The sequence below is a fragment of the Puma concolor genome, chromosome D3, assembly GCF_028749965.1.
Source record: "Puma concolor isolate L17-30 chromosome D3, mPumCon1.1.hap2, whole genome shotgun sequence".
NCBI lineage: Eukaryota > Metazoa > Chordata > Mammalia > Carnivora > Felidae > Puma > Puma concolor.
In genome coordinates, this window is record NC_141678.1 from 70,366,917 (window position 1) to 70,385,961 (window position 19,045).

General features: G+C 43.4%; 1 long non-coding RNA gene across 1 annotated transcript; it reads left to right on the forward strand.

The window, feature by feature from the left end:
* Positions 1-231: 231 nt before the first annotated feature.
* LOC147575622 (uncharacterized) lies at positions 232-1,967 on the forward strand. Its single transcript, XR_015242748.1, has 2 exons — positions 232-449; positions 669-1,967. It is a non-coding gene; the product is annotated as an uncharacterized LOC147575622 (long non-coding RNA).
* Positions 1,968-19,045: the final 17,078 nt, after the last annotated feature.

Consider the following 19,045-nt stretch of genomic DNA (forward strand, 5'->3'; position numbering starts at 1 on the left):
AGACTGCATGGTATTAAGCCACTTTAGGAGAAGCTTCTTTTTCTTGAATATGGCATAATCTCTCTCAATCCCTCCTTCCCATAATGTGCTTTCTCTTACCATGCAGACCAGTTTCAGTGCTCTCTTTCCTGCCTATGGACAATGCCCAGAGGTCCCATGGTGTCTAAGAAACCAGGGCCACTTCAAAATGCCTTGCCAGCCAGACCATCTATCCCTGCTGGATGTCTTTAATTTCCTACAGCACATAAAAGCCTTTGAAATGTGTCCTTTCTTTTGCAACAGAAGCTCTACTTTCCGGTGAGGACTATTTGTGGGGCAGATATCCTCCTCACAGAAGAAGGGTAGTCTGAGGATTTAGAATCCTTCTGGATTCCTCCGCTAAGGGGGAAGGGGCCAGTTCTGACTGCTATACACTGGACATTTCATCTGTTTATTCCACAAAATAGATGGTGAGTGTTTACTCTGTGGAGGGTGCTGTGTGTTCCTGGATGGGTTTTTGTCTGAGATGAGATTTACAGGTGCAGAAGATATTCGTTAAATGCCTCCAACAACAGAATAATAGAACAAATTTATACATACTGCTGTCATGATAAAAACAAACCCCCCAACCTGTGAAGATAGCAGATGAAGACTTCTCTGATTTTCATCTGATATTTTGCATTTTTCAGTTACTCATGAAATGAGATGCCCGGCCTTCCCCTCACGACGCAGCAGAGCAGAAAATGGCGGTGGAGCTGATGTCTCCAGGTTATTTCCCTAGAGCCCTGGGTATGTCATATCTGTTCTCATTCAGGTAGCGGCTGCTGCCAGGATCTGCCCTGCTCCTCAGCCCCTGGCCTGAGGATGCTCCCGGGCACTGCTCACGGACCAGACAACCAACCGGCAGATGTGAGAGCTGCAAGGGGCTTCGTGACCTCATCTGGGACCATCCCTCTCTGAGCTGCTGTGCAAGGTCAGGAGGTCCTGGAGGCCAGCACTGCCTGTAGCCACCGGAAGAGCCAGAGGGCCAGAGCCCAGAGCTGGCACTCTCCCTGCCCGGGAGCGCTGCTTCTCCAGCCGGCTCACCACGCTTTCCACCTGTACCTGCATCTTGGCTGCTGGAGCCTGCACTCATTTCTGATTCTGCTCCAGGTTTGGAGTGCCCTTCCTCTGCTCCCTCGTCTGCTGGATTAGCTCCCAGCTCTCTGCAAACAACCGTCCTGACAACTCCGGCTCCAGTTTCTTCTTTCTGAAAACTGGTAACGGGGAAACACTGGGGGCAGAGGACTCCAACTCCAACCCCGCTGATCCCGTGAACGGTTCCATTTACGCCCAGCTCAGTTATTAGCAATCGCTTTTCTGGGACAAGGCTGGGACCAAGCCTCCTGGTAACTGTATTAACAGCTGCCACACTAAGGAACAACTGGTAAAGGCAGCTTTAACACCCTAAAAGCCAGGACCCCCAAAGATAATGCCACTGACTTTATCTGACATTTCAAAGCGGGTGAACTTACTCATTAGCAATCACAAGTTTTACAGTTCAGATTTTTTTTTGCTAGTAAACCTGTTATCATTTTAAAGGCATCAGGTATTACAGTGAAACTCCTAAATTTGCCCAGAATCATAATGCTTTTGCCATTATATTTATGGCTCATGTTTTAACTCCTTGCATATCCTAACAAGCTGTATTGTAACAGGGTAGTGCTATATTTGAAAAGTGACTTCACTTAGCCCAGAGATATAGAAAGACACTGACTTAATGGGGGAAATCCTGGTTTTTCCTTCTGTCTCTGCTTAATTTGGGCTTGTCATTTCAAAAGGATAAGATCTGCTAGGATGATGTCAGAATCATTGTCTGCATGGACCTGGTTATTCCTGGATTTTCACCATGGAGTCAGACTTCCCAAATGTCAAAATGAATTTGACCATGGCCTTGGCTGTTCCCTTGTCTTTGGCATAACAACCAGTAAATGCGTGTCAGCCCCTGGCTTCCTGGTTACTTTTCATTCCTGCTATTGCCAGTTTGCTCCTGGATTTGATCAACCTAGGTTTGAGTGTGAATTAATCTTGCAATCCCCTCTAAACTGTGATCCCCCCCAGTATTTTTAAGAATAACTATGGTTTTTGTGAAAACTATACATTCTCATTGAAATTAATTCAAATAACACAAAGGTACTGAGATGAAAGTTTAAAAATCACCTGATCTACTCACTCAGAGATACCCACTGTTAACTTCTTGGTAAACAGTTTTTCAGGCATGTAGCACGTATGTTATATAACATACCTATATACACACACACACACACACACACACACACACACACCCATACGATTTTATACATTTTATAAATACACATTTTATAAAAAGTACATTTCAGGGGCACCTGGGTGGCTCAGCTGGTTAAGTGTCCAACTGTTGATTTCAGCTCAGGTCATGATCTCGAGGTTCTTGAGAACAAGCCCTGTGTTGGGTTCAGCGCCGACAGTGACGAACCTGCTTGGGATTCTCTCTCTCTCTCTTTTTCTCCCTCTCTCTCTGCCACTCCTCTGCTCTTGGGCTCTTTCTCTCTCTTCCAAAATAGGTAAAGAAACTTAAAAAAAAATTAAAAATACATTTAGACAATTTTACAAATACAGTTTTACAAAATTTTATAGAGTTTTATAAAAATGGGATTTACCATACATGCAGTTCTGTGGCCAGCTTTTTTTACTCAACTATAGGTCCTTATTGGGAGAGAGAGCTCTCCATGGTTTCTGTGCTCCTACCCGGCTTTCTGGGTATGACAAAAATGCGAGGCATTTCTCAGGATGTGTTTGTAGTAAGCAACCTTGAGGTTATTTTCCTCCTCGACTAAGGACAGGCTTGTTTACTGCTTGCAATAAAATGGTGGGTTCAACTGAATGTCAGCTGAACCCCTATCAGACAGAACAGAATTTACATGTCCATAGACAGGAATTATTTTGCATTGTTGTCAATTACCTACAATTTTTCAAGAAGTAAAACCTTTTCCATCGAATCAGATAACCCCAAGGGTGTCTTCTAGAGCCTAGATAATACAGGTTTTTGCCGAAGCGCACTTTTCCGTACAGCGCTCGGCAAACACTTAGCAAACTCCAGCTTCCTGTCTCAGAGAGTAGTAACTAGAAGTGGGTAAAAAACTGGAGAACATCAAAGGGCAGGGAAGCCTTGAGTTCTCCCTAAGAGCAGGGAGCTTGGTTTCAGAGCTGGGGGGGGGGGGCAGGCACTTTGGGGGGCGCCAAAGAGAAGAGGGTGACAGGGGTGAGACCCTGTGACCTAGTTCCGAACGCTCCCACTATATGTGCTGCTTACGGATTTCTGTTCAAACCTATTTGAATTTCACGAAGCAAATCGGATGTCCCACCAGATTTGTTAAAATTGGGTTTTAACTAATGCATGAAAATAAAAAGTGGGCAAACCCTAAAAATGATACAGAGTTTCGGGCAAGGGAACTAGAAGTTCTGTCTTCTCTCTTATGATGTTCCAGTTTGATTTCCAGATGCAAATTTTCTCAGTGGAAGTGCCCACAGGTCAAAGGTCTGAGACCTGCCAAGAATCTCTATTTCATGCTCTTTTCATGGTAAACAAACAAACAAACAAACATGAAAAACTCAGTCTTTGTCCTCAGACTGTGCTAGAGGGCCTTCCCCTTCCTCTGTCTCTGGAGCTGCATTTTGATGAGACCCCGAGGGGTGGCTTTGAGGGGGATGCAGAAAGCCAGCACTCCAGTTTGAGCTGGGTTCTTTTAATTTTATTTTTTTTTCCTTCTGGGCCTCGGCAGCTCAGGGAGCTCCAGCTGAGGGGTTTAGCTCATTTAACACTCCCTGTTCTGAAGCATGACTGCTTGTGGCTTGTCAAGTCCTGATGAGATTCAGGGGCATAAAAAACGATGTGTGCGGTGACCATAAGGCTGCCTTTGAAAGAATAACAGCTCAAAAATAAAAAAATAAAAAAAATAACAACTCGTCAGTGAGGATAATTCCACCTCTGCCACTTGCCTTGTGTCAGCTTGAAGGCCCCTTTCAACCATTTCCTGAGCATTCATTCAGCAGCACTTTTGTTAAGCACCTGTTGTAGGTTTCAGACCTTCAAAGATGAGCAAGAACGGAATTCACTTTTCATGAGGTTTGCTGTCTAGGGCACGATAAACACCAAAGCAGACCCCTGTAAGCAGCCTGGCGGTGGCCAAAGGCGCACAATTAAGAGAAAAAAGCAGCGGACCTGTGGGCCTGAGTAAGACCCAATCCCATCTGACTCTTGTTAGAGCTATTTATACGTTTAGAGAGATAGAAGACATATATGCTTACATATGCAGGGAACATTTCTGGAAGCACGCAGGATAACTGGTTATTTCTGGAGTCTTGGCTTTGGGGAAATAGATAAGGAGGGAGATTTTTACTTTCGACTTTCTACCCCTCCATATGTTAAAAAATCATTCTTTTTACAAAGAATATACATTACTTATGTAACACAACAACAACAACAACAACAACAACACAGAGTGGCAGTGCCGTTAAAAGAGATATATACAACGAGTTCTGGGAACAAGACAAATCACCAGATCCAAATTCAGGAACGTACCAGATTACTTTAGGAGGAATCAATTTTTTCTTTGTCTTCTGGACTCTCATAGGTTTTTGCTTACACATTTATCATATGTGGCACTTATCCTCCTCAACCAGTGCCTGTCGGCCCCCCTGCCTTTCTCCCTTTGCTCCCTCCCCCCTTCCTTCCTTCGCTCCTCCTTCTCTTCCCTCCTCCCTTCCTCCCTCCCTCCCTTCCTTCCTTCCCTCCTTCCCTCCTCCCTTCCTTCCCTCCTCCCTACCTCCCTCCTCCCTTCCTCCCCTTCTTCTCTCCCTTCCCTCCTTCCTTTCCCCCTCCCTCTGTTCCTTCCCTTCTTCCTTCTACAAGTGTTTGTTGAGCTTCTACTATGTGTAAGGCAGATGATTCAATATTGTATTATAATCAAGTTTGCCTTCATACGACAGAAAAGAAAAAAAAAAACAAAGTAGTGACTTAATAAACACAAGTTTATTTCCCTCACACACTAAAGTACTTCAGAGATAAGCACCCCAGGGCTCATATGGTAGCTCTAGAGTCGTCAGAAAACCAGGCTTCTAGCATGCTATTCTACCATCCTCGGCATGGCAACTCAGGATCTAAGATGGCTGCTCTCAGGGCGCCTGGGTGGCTCAGTTGGCTAAGTGTCTGACTTCGGCTCAGGTCATGATCTCGTGGTCCATGAGTTCGAGCCCCACCTGTGCTGACAGCTCAGCGCCTAGAGCCTGCTTCAGAATCTGTGTCTCCCTCTCTCTCTGCCCCTCCCCTGCTTGCACTCGGTCTCTTTCTGTCAAAAATAAATAAACATTAAAAAAAAAAAAAAAAGATGGCTGCTCTAGCTCCAGCCCTAGTGTTCAAATTCCAGCAAACAAAAAGGGAGAATGGAGAGCGGCTCATGCTCACCTTTTTCTGGGAGACATCCCAGAACTACCACACTACACTCTGCTTAAATCTAATTGGCCGGAACTAAGTCACATGGTCATATCTAGCTTCAAGGGAAGCTGGGACATATAATATTTCAGCTGGGTGCATTGCCCCCCCTTAGTAAATGTAGGATTCTTTTACTAATGAAAAAGTGAACACTAGCTATTGAGAGGTCTTTAGCAATCTCTGCTGCACATAGGAGCCAAAAAAGAGAGTTCCTGCCCCTATGGTGCTTACATGTAGTGGGTGAATTAGACATTAATCAAGCAATCATGAAAATAACTGCAAAATTGCACACTGCAGTGAGGTAAAGAAAAACTTCACTGGGTTCTAGAAATGTATAGAAGACCTGACCTACTCTTGGAGAAAGCCTTCTCCAAGGAAGTGTGTAATGAGGCTAGAGAAGTAGGCAGAGGTCAGCAAGGCAGAGCTTTGTTTTCTGTGTCAAAGATTTTGATCTTTATCCTAAAACAAAAAGGGCGGCCACGGAAGGGTTTCAAACAGGGTGTGGTGTAACATTATTACCCTCCCATGCTTATGCTTGGAAAGACCTCTCCGACAGGTCAGTGCAGAAAGTGGATGCGGAAGAGTGGAGGGATGACCATAGAACTCGGGCTGCCCTGTTTTGGAAACTGGTAGTGGTCAGCGGTGGAGCTGCTCGGGGTTGTGCTGTTTGTCTTATTCTGTCCTATGCAAGGAGAGAGGGGGCCTGCAGCCACGTGAAAGGAAGACCTGCATGGAGTCATGTGAAGCCATGTGTTATCCCCTCAGGCGTAACATAGCCTGGTGAACATGGTGAGCTGCCTACCCAACACCCGCCCCTCCTACCTTGTTCCTGCTGGTGGATCTCTGATGTACTCAATTGCATGAAGTCAAGAAGAGACTAAATTGAGAAAAGCAAGAACCAGAGGCCTCTCCTTAAGTTCAGTTCTTCAACCTTCCATTCAGTACTGGAGGAGGATAGAGGCTGCTATCTGACATGCTTCTTAATTTACCATTTGGTTATTGTCTCTGGTGAGTAAATTTGCTTGTTCATAACCTTAAAGGAGGACGGGGAGTGGAGGATGGACTCAAAACCCTACACCAAACCCTCAACAGAGATCATGAAAGCAGAGCGTTCAGGACATAGTAGGTGCTCAACAAACATTATTTTGTTCACACAAAGTCTAACACAGTCTTCCAGCCCCTCAAACTGTGACATAGAGAAAAGACTCAGACCACTTCCATTATACTTTGGAACCATGTTCTAATTGCAGATAGTAAAGCCCCTAATTTGTCTGCTATTGACGTGCTTGTGGATTACCCTGACTGAAAGAGGAATTCAACAAAATGCAACTCAACACACCTCTGGGCGATGGCATTATGTTGGGACTGCACAAACAGAGGTGGATAGAGCACGATCTCTGTCCTCAGAGCTGTCAGTCTGGAATTAGTGTCCAGCTGGAGTAAGTTTACATTTGCAGATCATCTAATGATAGGAAGGCCAGTTGCTAAGAATCCACTACGTTTTTTCTCCACACCTCCCCAGACTGCTAAGTAATAATGTCAAAAAGCCTAATAGTTCTTCCATTTTTGCTTCGATCCTGGTGATGGGTCTCTGCTGAGGCCGTCCATCTGGGTATCTCCTAGGCTACCACACCCGGAGCAGAGGCCTGCCTTAAAGGAATCCTCAAGAAGCCCTGTACTAGCTAACATGTGAAAATTAGAAAAAAGCTGCTGAACCTGAAGTCACTTCATAGCCAGTAGTCACAAAATATTCGCAATATTGATACAACTCTGTGATGTTCTGTGAGGTGAATCGTTCCCTGTAGTTGTGTTGTATACACTTGTAAGTGGTGTGCAAGTTGTACAACTGTAGGGAGCAGGAGCGCTATGGGGAAATGATCTGCTTGGTCTGTGATGCTGGAATCCGAGGATGCTGGAGAGGGATGGGGTGTGGGTGTAGGGGGAGGAATACAAGGATGGCCTCTTCCCAGGCCTCCCCCCCCACAACGTGAACACACCATGCTAACATTAACACATGAGTGTGCTAGCTCACGGTTGCCAGCCACATGACCACAGGGTTTTCAAAGTCTCCTTATTAATTCTGGTCTCAGGTATGTCCCAGACCGGGTCGTCTGTTGCCTCCTCATTGAGCTCTCCAGCCCACAAGCCACTTGAGGGCAGTGTCTCACCACTGCAGTCGTGACTGGGTCCCATCTCTAAGAGCAAGGCCTCCTCCCTGCCTAAGGCTGCTGCTTCCTGGGCAAAGGGCAGCAAAACCCTTTGGATGCCAACATTACTGCCTCTTCCCCCTGTCCATGCACGGCAAGAGCCACGCTGCATCCCACGCAGAAATCTCCACCCTAGATCCACCCTGGCTCTGGTTCCTAGCCCTTCAGCAACAATGCTTGTGCCCCGAACTTCATGTTTTCCCTCATGAGAACATCACCTCAAGGTCTTTCCTCCTCTAATCATTCCGCCCTTAGGCTTATATTTCCAGCTTTTTCTCCACAGACTAACCATTGCCACCAAGCATATCAGCTAGTGCAAAAGGATGTCAGGGGCATCACTGCCCCACCAGTTTGTTAGATACAACCAGGCTCCGAATACCTGTCATAGGACGGCAGAGATACTCCAAACATCCTGTTACAGAAATCGTGTGGAATGCACCTTTACTTCAAGGCAGGGATCTCTGAAATTTTTGTGAGTTAGAATGGTGCTCCCCACCCCCAAAAGCCATATTATTAATCGTGCAAGAGGTGAAAAGGGCTAAGATCCTTGAACAAGTTGTTTTATGCGACTCTGTGTCTGTGTGATATGTTGACCCACATATACCTTAGTGCAAAATTACAGGATTACAGTAGAAGCCCCTGCCAGCTTCCCTCTTTTTCCTTCTGGAAATCCCAACAGACCTTGGGGCCCAGGTTGAGGATGGATCATGGCAGGGTGGGGCTGAGACAGGAAACAGTTTCCAGAGCAACTGGATGGAGCTTTGGAATCTGCCCCGAAGGAGTTTCTGTGCTGGACACAGAGGCTGTGGTAGGGGACCAGCTTCCAATCAGAAAACTCAGTGTTCAGGTAGGCGAATAACTATGTTTGGACAAATAATCATGACAGTCAGATGCTTGACTGCAAATTTCCTGGGTTTTTGCCTAGTCTTCTGAATACATCCAAACCTTCCTTGAACTTTCCAAGGAGGCAATTGCTTCTATTCTCACAATGAGTCAACCCTATTAAAAAAGTAATGAATGTTAACAAAAATAATGAATGAGCCTGTGAGGGCTGGGGGAGGAGCGTGGAAGGAAAGAAAACTGAGTATGGGTAGGGAAGCAATGGCTCCAGGCTTTGTCATTAACTATTTGGGTGACATAGCACAAGTTAGGTGCTCTGCATCCCAATGATATCACTAGTAAAATAAAGGTTAAATTAGCCATTCTGAAGACAACTTCCCATGCAAACCTTCCCTAACTGTACTCTCTCCTTCTTCCTCTTCCCTTCCTCCTGCATTTCTCACCCTTTTCCCCTTGCTGTCTGTCTCCTTACACTCTTCTATTTCTCTTATGTCTGTTGTTTTTACTCCCAGACCTTTACACAGGCTCTTTTATTTTCATCACCAGGAGATTTGTGCCAACGAGTGTGATACAAATAAAGTTAGACAGGATTTTGGTTCTGACTGAATAAGAATTGCTCCACTTGAATTTTAAAAAAAAAAAAAAACAAAAAAAACAAAAACAACAACCCAGTCCCTCTCAACTGATTCTATTCAAAATTTCTTGGCTTCTGGATTTAAAGAACAAGTTGTTCTTGTGGGAGGTTAATTATAAAATGTTCAATCCGCCCCCTTCCCCGTGAGTGACCAACACACAAAATGAACGCCCAGAAGAGTGTGCAAACTCAGAACAGTCTTCCAAAGCGAGGACTTTGTCCTCACCTACTAGATCAGTGAACCCAAGTGCAAAATTTAAAAAGTCTCTGAAGCCAAGTCTATCTAACGACATGAGTTGAGGATTCTTGGGAGCTTTCAGCATTTTCCGGAACATAACAACGGCAGATTTTGACCAGTGCTGTCAAAACAGACTGGAACTAGCAACTCAGCCTTTCTAAATAGTCCCTCCTGCTTATAGAAACAACTGGCAGTGGTGGGGTGGTGAGATCAGGAGGAATAAGAAAAGCCACAGAAATATGAAGCATCTTGAACTTGCTAGCATGAGCTGGTGGGAGAACAGCAGAAGGACGCTCATAAAACAAGTCTCCGTTCTTTGCTCCTTCCACCCTTTGGCAACCACCCTTCTGCTTTCTGTCTCTGTGAATTTGGCTACCCCATGTAGCTCCCGTAAGGGGAATCAGATAATATTTGTTCTTTTGTGTCTGGCGCATTTTACTTAACATAAGGTCTTTAAGGTTCATCGGTATTATATAGGATGTGTCAGAATTGCCTTCCTCTTTTAAAAAATTCAGATTGATGGAGGCCCAATATGTATATAATAACATTCACTCTTTTGAGGTATACAGTTCACTGGGTTTGGAACTGCTACCACAAATGAAGGCACAGAACATTTCCATTACCTCAGAAAGTCCCACTGTGTTCAAACGGCCAACAGGCATATGAAAAGATGCTCAGTTTCACTAGTCAGCAGGGAAATGCCCATCAAAACCACAAGGAGCCGTCATCGGACACCTGTTAGGATGGCTATTATCAAAAAGAATTTCCTTTGTTAAGGATGGACAATATTCCATTGTATGTATATACTATTTGTCATTTTTAAGAATTCACAGAGAATACCGGACATGCCGAAAGGCTGCAGGTGGACCCGGGCTGTCCAGTTTTCAAAGAGGAGAGTATAATAGTTTTCGTCATACAGCAAGCAACCTCACAGTCTCAGTGGCTTGCAACAACTTTTATTGTTGTCACCCCGGATGTGTAGGTCAACTGGGGCAGCTCTGCCTCAGGCAGTGGGTCTGGTTCAAGGTCAGCTCCACGTGTCTCTCATTGTCTTTGGACCAGCAGTCCCTGGGTTAGGTGATTTTCATGGTGAATGACAGGAGGACCTAAGGAATGAATGGACATATAAGGCCTCGTAGGGCCAGAGCCTGCACCATCTACAGTGGCTTCTTCTTGTCTTCCTCTCATTGGCTAGAGCAACAACATGGCCACGCCCAACATCAACGACTGAGGAGCAGAATCTTCCCACTGCCGGCTCTGGTGAGAAACCGCAACACCGCACAGAAAAAGACGTGGTGAGTGAGTGAGACAAGTGAGTGGAGTACTAGTAGCAATAATCCAGTCTACCACAGAGAGCTGATTACAGAAACTATAGAGGAGTAATCTTGATGTGGATCCCTAGTAAATTCCAAAAGGGAGTATTAAGTGGGTGGTTCACATGAACTGTACTTAGAAAAGAAAATGATGGCTACAAGGAGCCAGCACAGCTTCACGAAGAATAAGTCAGGTCAATCTAATTGCAGATCTTTTTCTCTTGGATTTGCTTTATAACGAAATCAAGGGAATATGGCGGCTGTACTTCACTTGGATTTTAGGAAGGCATTTTAATTTTTTGCTTGCTATTCTTGAAGACAAAGTGCAGAAATACAGATCATGTAACAATATGGTTAGATAAAGCTACAGCTGTTTGTACAACTATTCTCAAATACTTTTGATTTAAGTCATGTGTCATTCTGAGAAGGAGTCTCTTGGAGCGAGTTACAGAACTAAAGTTTTGTCCTGTCTGCCATTTTATATCAGTGATTTCTGTGAGGACGGAGCTGTGAGTGAAGCAAGCACAGACTCGAATTACAGATAAAAACCAAAACCTTGAAATTTAATGGGAATAAATGCCAACTCTTCATTTTAAAAACTGCCAAACAAAAACAGAAATCAAATACAGGATGAGGAACCCCATGAGAACGACATGAGAGAATGAAGAGAAGTGTAAAACTCTACTTGAGATCATAAAGGACGAGTTTGATTAAAGGGAAAATGTAATTCTTACACAAGAAGACTCGAGTGTTATAAAGATGTCAGTGCTCTCTCAACTGATATATATTTTAAGGAATGAGTTTAACTCATTCATATTTTGGGTAACTACTGATATGTTTGGAATTCTTTCTACTGGCTCTTCCCATTAGGAAGGGGGACGTGAGGGTTCCCAGGGTACTGGCAATGTTCCGTTTGTGGGCTTGGATGGTGTGGTACAAAGGAAAAACTCATCTGCATTTCTCCTTTACCCTCACACGACTGCCACAGTTCACTGCACCCCTGACATCAGGTATGTGGGGTTTGCACATACCAAGCAATTCTCTGACACCAGTTGGGTGTCCTACAACTTAAATCAATTCGGATACTATTTACCTGGAGATAACACAACATCAGATCCTACAGGTTAGGGTTCAGTCCCACAAGATTGCCCCCCCCCTTCCGATGGCAATCACAAGTCCCAGATTGTCACCTGTGCCTCTGCACAACTGGCTATGGATCAAGATTCCCATGACTGCCTCCTTGGGTCTGATACCACTCAGAAAATTCCAAGGGATTTAGGAGCTCTGTGTCAGGAACTAGGATCCAAGGTCAAATATCAGAACCAAAGATGCTCCTACTTAGGAGCACTTAGGAAATGGTAGCACTTAGGAAATGGTAAGAATTTTACGAGGTCTGTGCCAGGAACTAGGGGCAGAGTTGACTATATATATTTTCTATTATTCCAGGCATTGCGTTATAATAATGGATTTTGTTTTACATTTGTCTTATGCTTTTCCATGACAACTTCCTTTCTCTCCCCAGATGCACCCACCGTCCAAGCTTTTATAGTAATCAATTCCCAGCACTTAGTTTGTATATCCGAAGAAAATTTAATTCTGCCTATTTTTGATCTTAACATAAAGAGATAAAATGGTATGTACTCTTTCTTTTATGTCTGGCTTCTATTTCTCGAAATTGTTTTTAAGATTCATCCAGGCTCTAGTTCTAATCTTTGCTGCTCTTGAGCATTGCATTGTTTAAATATGATGCGGTGTATTTTCTTTTTTCCTGTTGGTTACTTTGGTGAGTCTTAGCTTTTGAATATGACGAACACTGCTGCTATGAACCTTCTAGTATATGTGTCTTTGTGCAAACGTGCTTCGAGTTTCTCTTGCACCTGTGCCTAGGAGTAACAGTGCTTGGACACAGAGTAAAAGAATCTTCAACTTTAATACCAAAGTGTTTTTCAAAGTGATTGTAATACTACCCTTAAAAGTGTTTGAGCATTTTTGTTCTTTCACATCATTTCCAACCTTATGTATCGCCAGGCTTATACATGTTAGCCAATGTGGTAGGTGTGGTTGTCACATGTATACTTAAGTTTGCATTATTTTCTTTCCTTTTTTTTTCTTTTTTCTTTTTTTTTAGTTTTGAGACAGAGAGAGAGAGAGAGAGAGAGAGAGAGAGAGAGAGAGAACGAGTGGGGGAGGGGCAGAGAGAGAGGGAGACACAGAATTCAAAGCAGGCTCCAGGCTCTGAGCCGTCAGCCCAGAGCCTGGCGTGGGGCTCGAATCCATGAATTGCGAGATCATGACCTGAGCCAAAGTCGGATGCCTAACCGACTGAGCCACCCAGGTACCCAAGTTTACATTATTTTCAAGAACTTTCAAATTAATCCGTATATATTTTCTCCGTGGTCAGACAAGAACATTCACATATTTTTATTTTCCACCACTCCCCTGCTGCTCCACCAACCTTACACATGCCCACTCACGTTATCACCTAGAATTTTAGACAATTATTTTTTAAATAATTGTTTCATAAGTGATACTTATTATATATTTTACTGTTTCTCTGTGTATCATTATTTCTTCCATCCCTTAACTTCTCTCTGGGTTCACTTTCCTTGTCAACAGAGAACAATCTTTGATAGTTCTTTCAGCGAGGGTCTGTGGGTGGTAAACTTTCTGAGTCTTGAAATGTCTTCATTTCGTGAAAATAATACATAATAACATTAGGTGTCATTTCCTATCACAGGAAAGAAAAATTGGATTATTTAACCAATGATGGTTTAAAATTAGATCCCTACTTCACACCTTACAGTTAAATAATTTTCTGATGGATTGAAGCATACAGAAGGATGAGATTAGGCTGGCTTCACCTCAACCCACTGAGCAATCTTAGCATCGCTAAAAGTGGAGCATCTGGTCATTAAGTGTCTCCTAATTTGGCATAATAGGAAATACACTACAAAGACACAATCAATCAAGGCCAAAAGTGGGAAATTCTAAATTCTACCCCAAGTTTCCCACCTCGTTAAAAATTAAGTGGAATGGTGGCTCAGTCGGTTAAGCGTCCGACTTCGGCTCAGGTCATGATCTCGCGGTCCGTGAGTTCAAGCCCCGCGTCAGGCTTTGTGCTGACGGCTCGGAGCCCAGAGCCTGTTTCAGATCCTGTGTCTCCCTCTCTCTCTGACCCTCCCCCGTTCATGCTGTCTCTCCCTGTCTCAAAAATAAAAGAAAAAAAAATTAAGTGGAACACACACACAAAGAGAGGAAACTACTGTGGATTAAAAGGGACTTGAGATGTAACAGCAAAACGCAATGTAGGGACTTCATTGGATCCTGCATTGAACAAACCAACATTTCTGCCACAACCAGGAACACTTGAACTTGCACTGAAAGATAAACCAATGTTGTTGAGGAGTCATTATGAATTTCATTCATTGTGACATGCTTTTGTGGTTTTTAAAAAAGTCCCTACCTCTTAGAGGTATATACTGAAGTATTTACAGATGAAATGATACCATGTCTGGGATCTACTTTAAAATAGTTCATTACAAATGTTGGGGAAATGCATGAAAAAAAGAATAACAGAAATTTGATGTTTTCATAGAATGGGAACTTCCACTTTTGTGTGCTTGAAATTTTCCATAATAAAAAGTTAAAAAAAAAAAAAAAGACAGCTTATTCTCTCCACCTCTGCTCCTAGGAAGCTTTTAAACATGTTAGCTATAATTAGAATAATCACAAGCATGGGATGTTGGAAAAGCATTCTACTAATTTTTACTGACAAAGGACACTGAGGTTGGTAATATTGATACGATTTGTGTTAGTGTATACCTTAACTGGGAGAACCAGACTGGATTAAATAAGGGCTCTGGCTCCCAATTTAACATATTTACCTAATGTCTTAAATACTGCATATAAACAAGTTCTTGGACTGTGATTAAGAAAATTAAAAAAAATACAATTCTCAAAGTAGCGTTTAAATTTCCTTGGTTTAATATTTCTAGATGACAGTTTATTTGTGGCATTTCCTGCTCAAGTAATCTCTTCCCTTTTCTCATTAATATTCTCACACATTCAAAACTCAGCATAAAGAAAGAAAATTACGTGAACAGGAATTTTCTTTTCAAATTACCAGTATGCGATAAAAAGCAGCATCTCCTGTAATAAGTGGATATGAGGTCTATTTTTTTTTCACTCTTTTGGGCTTGTGACGCACCTCTCTCTCAATGTACAGTTAAGTCGATTAACTTCTGATTAGTCCCTAATCGATTGGGAGTGTTCCTCACATTTTGAGGACTATTTCCCAAACAAGACAAAAAGAAACCTCCCTGTATTCTTCCGCCTCACATGCAGGTCCTACAACAAGGTAGGGATAAAGAAGCTATGTTGAGATAACCCTGTGCTCCACTGATCCCTGATGAAGTCTCTGGAAATACTTTCAATGGGCCATGTCCTGGGGGTCATATGTGAACCTGACAACCGTAGAGGTACTCAAGGTAATCATTAACTTCCACCTTCTGAGTCTAAAACTTTCTGGTACCCCTTGATACTATAATGTGATGATAAAATTGTAAGGAAGGGGGGGAATGCTTTTCAACATCCCAACAGCCTTTAAGGAGTGTAGATGCCCTGAAAGCCAGACATCACACAGTCTTTGTCAGGCTTCTCTGCTGATATGCTGATGAACTCTATTTCTTCAAATGAGCAGGATGGTGACTTTTGATAGGGGCCTGGTGTTGGGTTAAGGAATAGGGACTGAAGAGAATTGAGGTGCAGGTCTTAATAAATAACCGGAATTTGTAGCTCCTGGGGACAGCATGGGGGAGGGGGAGAGAAGTAAGGAAAAGATACTGAAGGGGAAACTGGGAGCCAGCTAGCTGGTACAAGGACTTATATGGAAGGAGTCTGGCCAGTGGAACATCTGGTGGCACAGTGGCCAAAATATCCTTGAGGAAGAGGGAGGTCTAATCCATGATTTAAAATTGTTTGTGTTTCTGCAAATGTAAATACCTTTGGTTTCCCCAAACATTGCTATTCAAACATAGGCCTTTATGATCTGACTATGTTTATATTGTATTGTTTTCTTGGTCAGAGAAGGGTGAAGGAAATCAAAGAAACAAATTAAGTTCCCTAGCAGGTGGATCCAGTATAGAATAGTGTGAAGTTTATAAACTCGAGTAATTCATCAGAAGAAAGAAATTAGAGCCAGGGTGCCTGGGAGGCTCAGTCAATTAAGCACCAACTTTGGCTCAGGTTATAATCTCATGGTTCATGAGTTCGAGCCCTACGTCCAGCTCTGTGCTCACAATGTGGAGCCTGCTTCAGATCCTCTGTCTCCCTCACTCTCTGCCCCCGCCCCTCCCCCGCTCACACTTTCTTTCTCTCAAAAATAAATAAACATTTTAAAAAAACGATACAGGGGCGCCTGGGTGGCGCAGTCGGTTAAGCGTCCGACTTCAGCCAGGTCACGATCTCGCAGTCCGTGAGTTCGAGCCCTGCATCAGGCTCTGGGCTGATGGCTCAGAGCCTGGAGCCTGTTTCCGATTCTGTGTCTCCCTCTCTCTCTGCTCCTCCCCCGTTCATGCTCTGTCTCTCTCTGTCCCAAAAATAAATAAACGTTGAAAAAAAAAATTTTTAAAAAAACGATACAAAGAAATTAGAGCCAGAGGTAACCATGAAAATGCAGATCTCTGGAAAAATTTGCAAAGTTTTGGACTGAGAGCTTAGACTTTCTGTAAGTTGTGGAGCCGGTGTTTGAGGAAGCCTTCTCTACCTCTTAAGAGGCAGGGCTACCTTGGTTGATAATGAATCACATGACCCTGTTGTTTGTGCTTGTCCTAAAGCAACATTGCCCAAACTTCAAGGAGGTCATTTCTAGTTTCTAATGTTGAAATGTAAGCTAGTTCCCTTCATCAGTCCCCTTCAATCTGTTCCCTTTTAGTGTAAATAGTTATAATCATTTCAGTCTATCTATGTATGGCAGTAGTTTAATCTCAAGCGTTTTAGTTGAACTTCTCTGATTCGTTACTATTTTGATTAATTTCTTGCGTAGGGCTGTGTTTAAAACAAACATTATCCAAGTGCAATGCTTCCGATCATTACCACTGGCATCAGGAGAGTTAAGTGTGCCTTGGGTTTGGCCATCCCAGCAACACAGAGCTCTCCAGTCCTTGAGTGTGAACTTCTATGGTTGCATCTCTGCTCCACCATTCCGCTCGAGCCCTCAGTTTCCTTATCTGCACAATAGGACTGGAAACTTCACAGCTCACTGATAAGACCGTTGAGAAGATTAGAAGATAATTTCTATCCAGGATCTTATTCAGAGTACAGCTTTATGCAAGAAAGATTTAATAATTGGGCTGATGATACGTAGACAATAAAGATAAAGAAATGTTGGGGGTACCTGGCTGGATCGTTCAGAAGAGCATGTGACTCTTGATCTTGGGGTTGTAGGTTCAAGCCCCATGTTGGGTGTAGGGATTATTAAAAAAAAATAAATGAACTTTAAAAAAATGATAAAGAAATGTGTTTCTTTTGTTAAGGACTATTCGATTGAGCAATGTACCTGAGAAAAGAATTACTGAACCCTGAATGTTCTTTATGTCTCAGCGGGTGATCTGGCAACGGTCTAAACAAACACGAATTTGGGAATCCCTTTATGCCTTTATAGTTGTCAGTTTTTCTTCAACATTCAAACGGGCCAACAACCCAAATAACTTCCAGTTTCTCTCCTCTGAGCCAGCTGCACAGAGCACTTCAGTGGTTACTGCCCTGAGGTGCTGATGTCACAGAGGACTACCTCCCTAAGCCAAGAAACAGATCTTTAGAGAGGGCCAATCTTATTAAATAGCCTTCGGACTGCAGTGCTACAGCTGAGTGAGAGAAACACCTGACCCAACAGTGCCTTCCAGCTCTCCTGCTGGTTCCGACACTGTAGTTGCGTTCTCCGCTGTTATCATGCTGGTGGTTGAATTCCTGTTCCAGGGAACAAGATTGAAGAACTTCCAGGGCCCAGCTATGCATGTGGTTTCCAGACTTACGTAACCGGGGCCATCCTTTTATGGTAGGGTGAAATAAAAGTCACTATTTTGTCACAGTTGTAATGCAAAGTCATTTGGACAGTGAAAATATTCTGTATGATGTGATCATAATGTTACAGATCTCTCATAGCTGTTAACTCCAGAAAGGAACAGGTGAGCCCTGGGACCACTCAGGGGGATCTGAAGGGACTGGACTAACGGAGAGCACAGCTCCTGGCTGGGTTGGCCAACACTGTTGAAAAATAAACATGGATAAACCCTTCGCAAGAGAAGCCAATAACTCAAGAGAGGAGGCTTTGGAAAAAAGAAAAGGAGAAATTTATTTTGGGTGCCGGCAGCTGGGGGAGGTGACAGACTCAAGCCTTAAAAACTGACCTCTCTGCAGTCAAATGGACACCTAAAGTTGTATAAGGAGAGGTTCAGGGGGCTACATGCAAGAAAGCAAGCAGAGAGCACGCGGTCATAGGTGAGGGTCCCTCTGTGTTCAACACGTGATCATGGACAAGGAAGGGGATATGTGGAATGTGGTCTTCTAGGTATTCGGTGGCCATCAGGGCTTTTCTTGTCTGGCTGTTGTAGTGCTTGAGTCATTGTCAATGCCTGCAGGGAGTGTGATTTAAAAAAATAAGAACAATGGGTTTCAGTTAGAGCATGAGTTAAGTGGTCTTATCTATTTTTGTTTTAACTGTTGGGGTCTATAACTGAGCAATGTCACTGATAATCAGGATACATGCCATCATACATTTGTCCAAAGCCATAGAATGAGTGCACCCTAAGGTAAACTATGGGCTTTGGGTGATTATGATGAGTCAAGGTGCATCTACCAGTTGTAACAAATGTATTACTTTGGTGGGGGATGTTGGTACTGGGGGAGGCTATGCATGTGTGGGACAGGGGCTAAATGAGACATTTCTATATCTTCCTCTCAATTTTGCTGTGAACATAAAACTGCTCTAAAAAAATAAGGTCTTGGGGCGCCTGGGTGGCGCAGTCGGTTAAGCGTCCGACTTCAGCCAGGTCACGATCTCGCAGTCCGTGAGTTCGAGCCCCGCGTCAGGCTCTGGGCTGATGGCTCAGAGCCTGGAGCCTGTTTCCGATTCTATGTCTCCCTCTCTCTCTGCCCCTCCCCTGTTCATGCTCTGTCTCTCTCTGTCCCAAAAATAAATAAAAAACGTTGAAAAAAAAATTTAAAAAATAAGGTCTTTACAAAGAAACCCCAACAAAACTATAATAATCAAAACAAATATACTCTATGCTAGTTTTAATACATCCTTTCTCAGTCTAAGCCTTACAT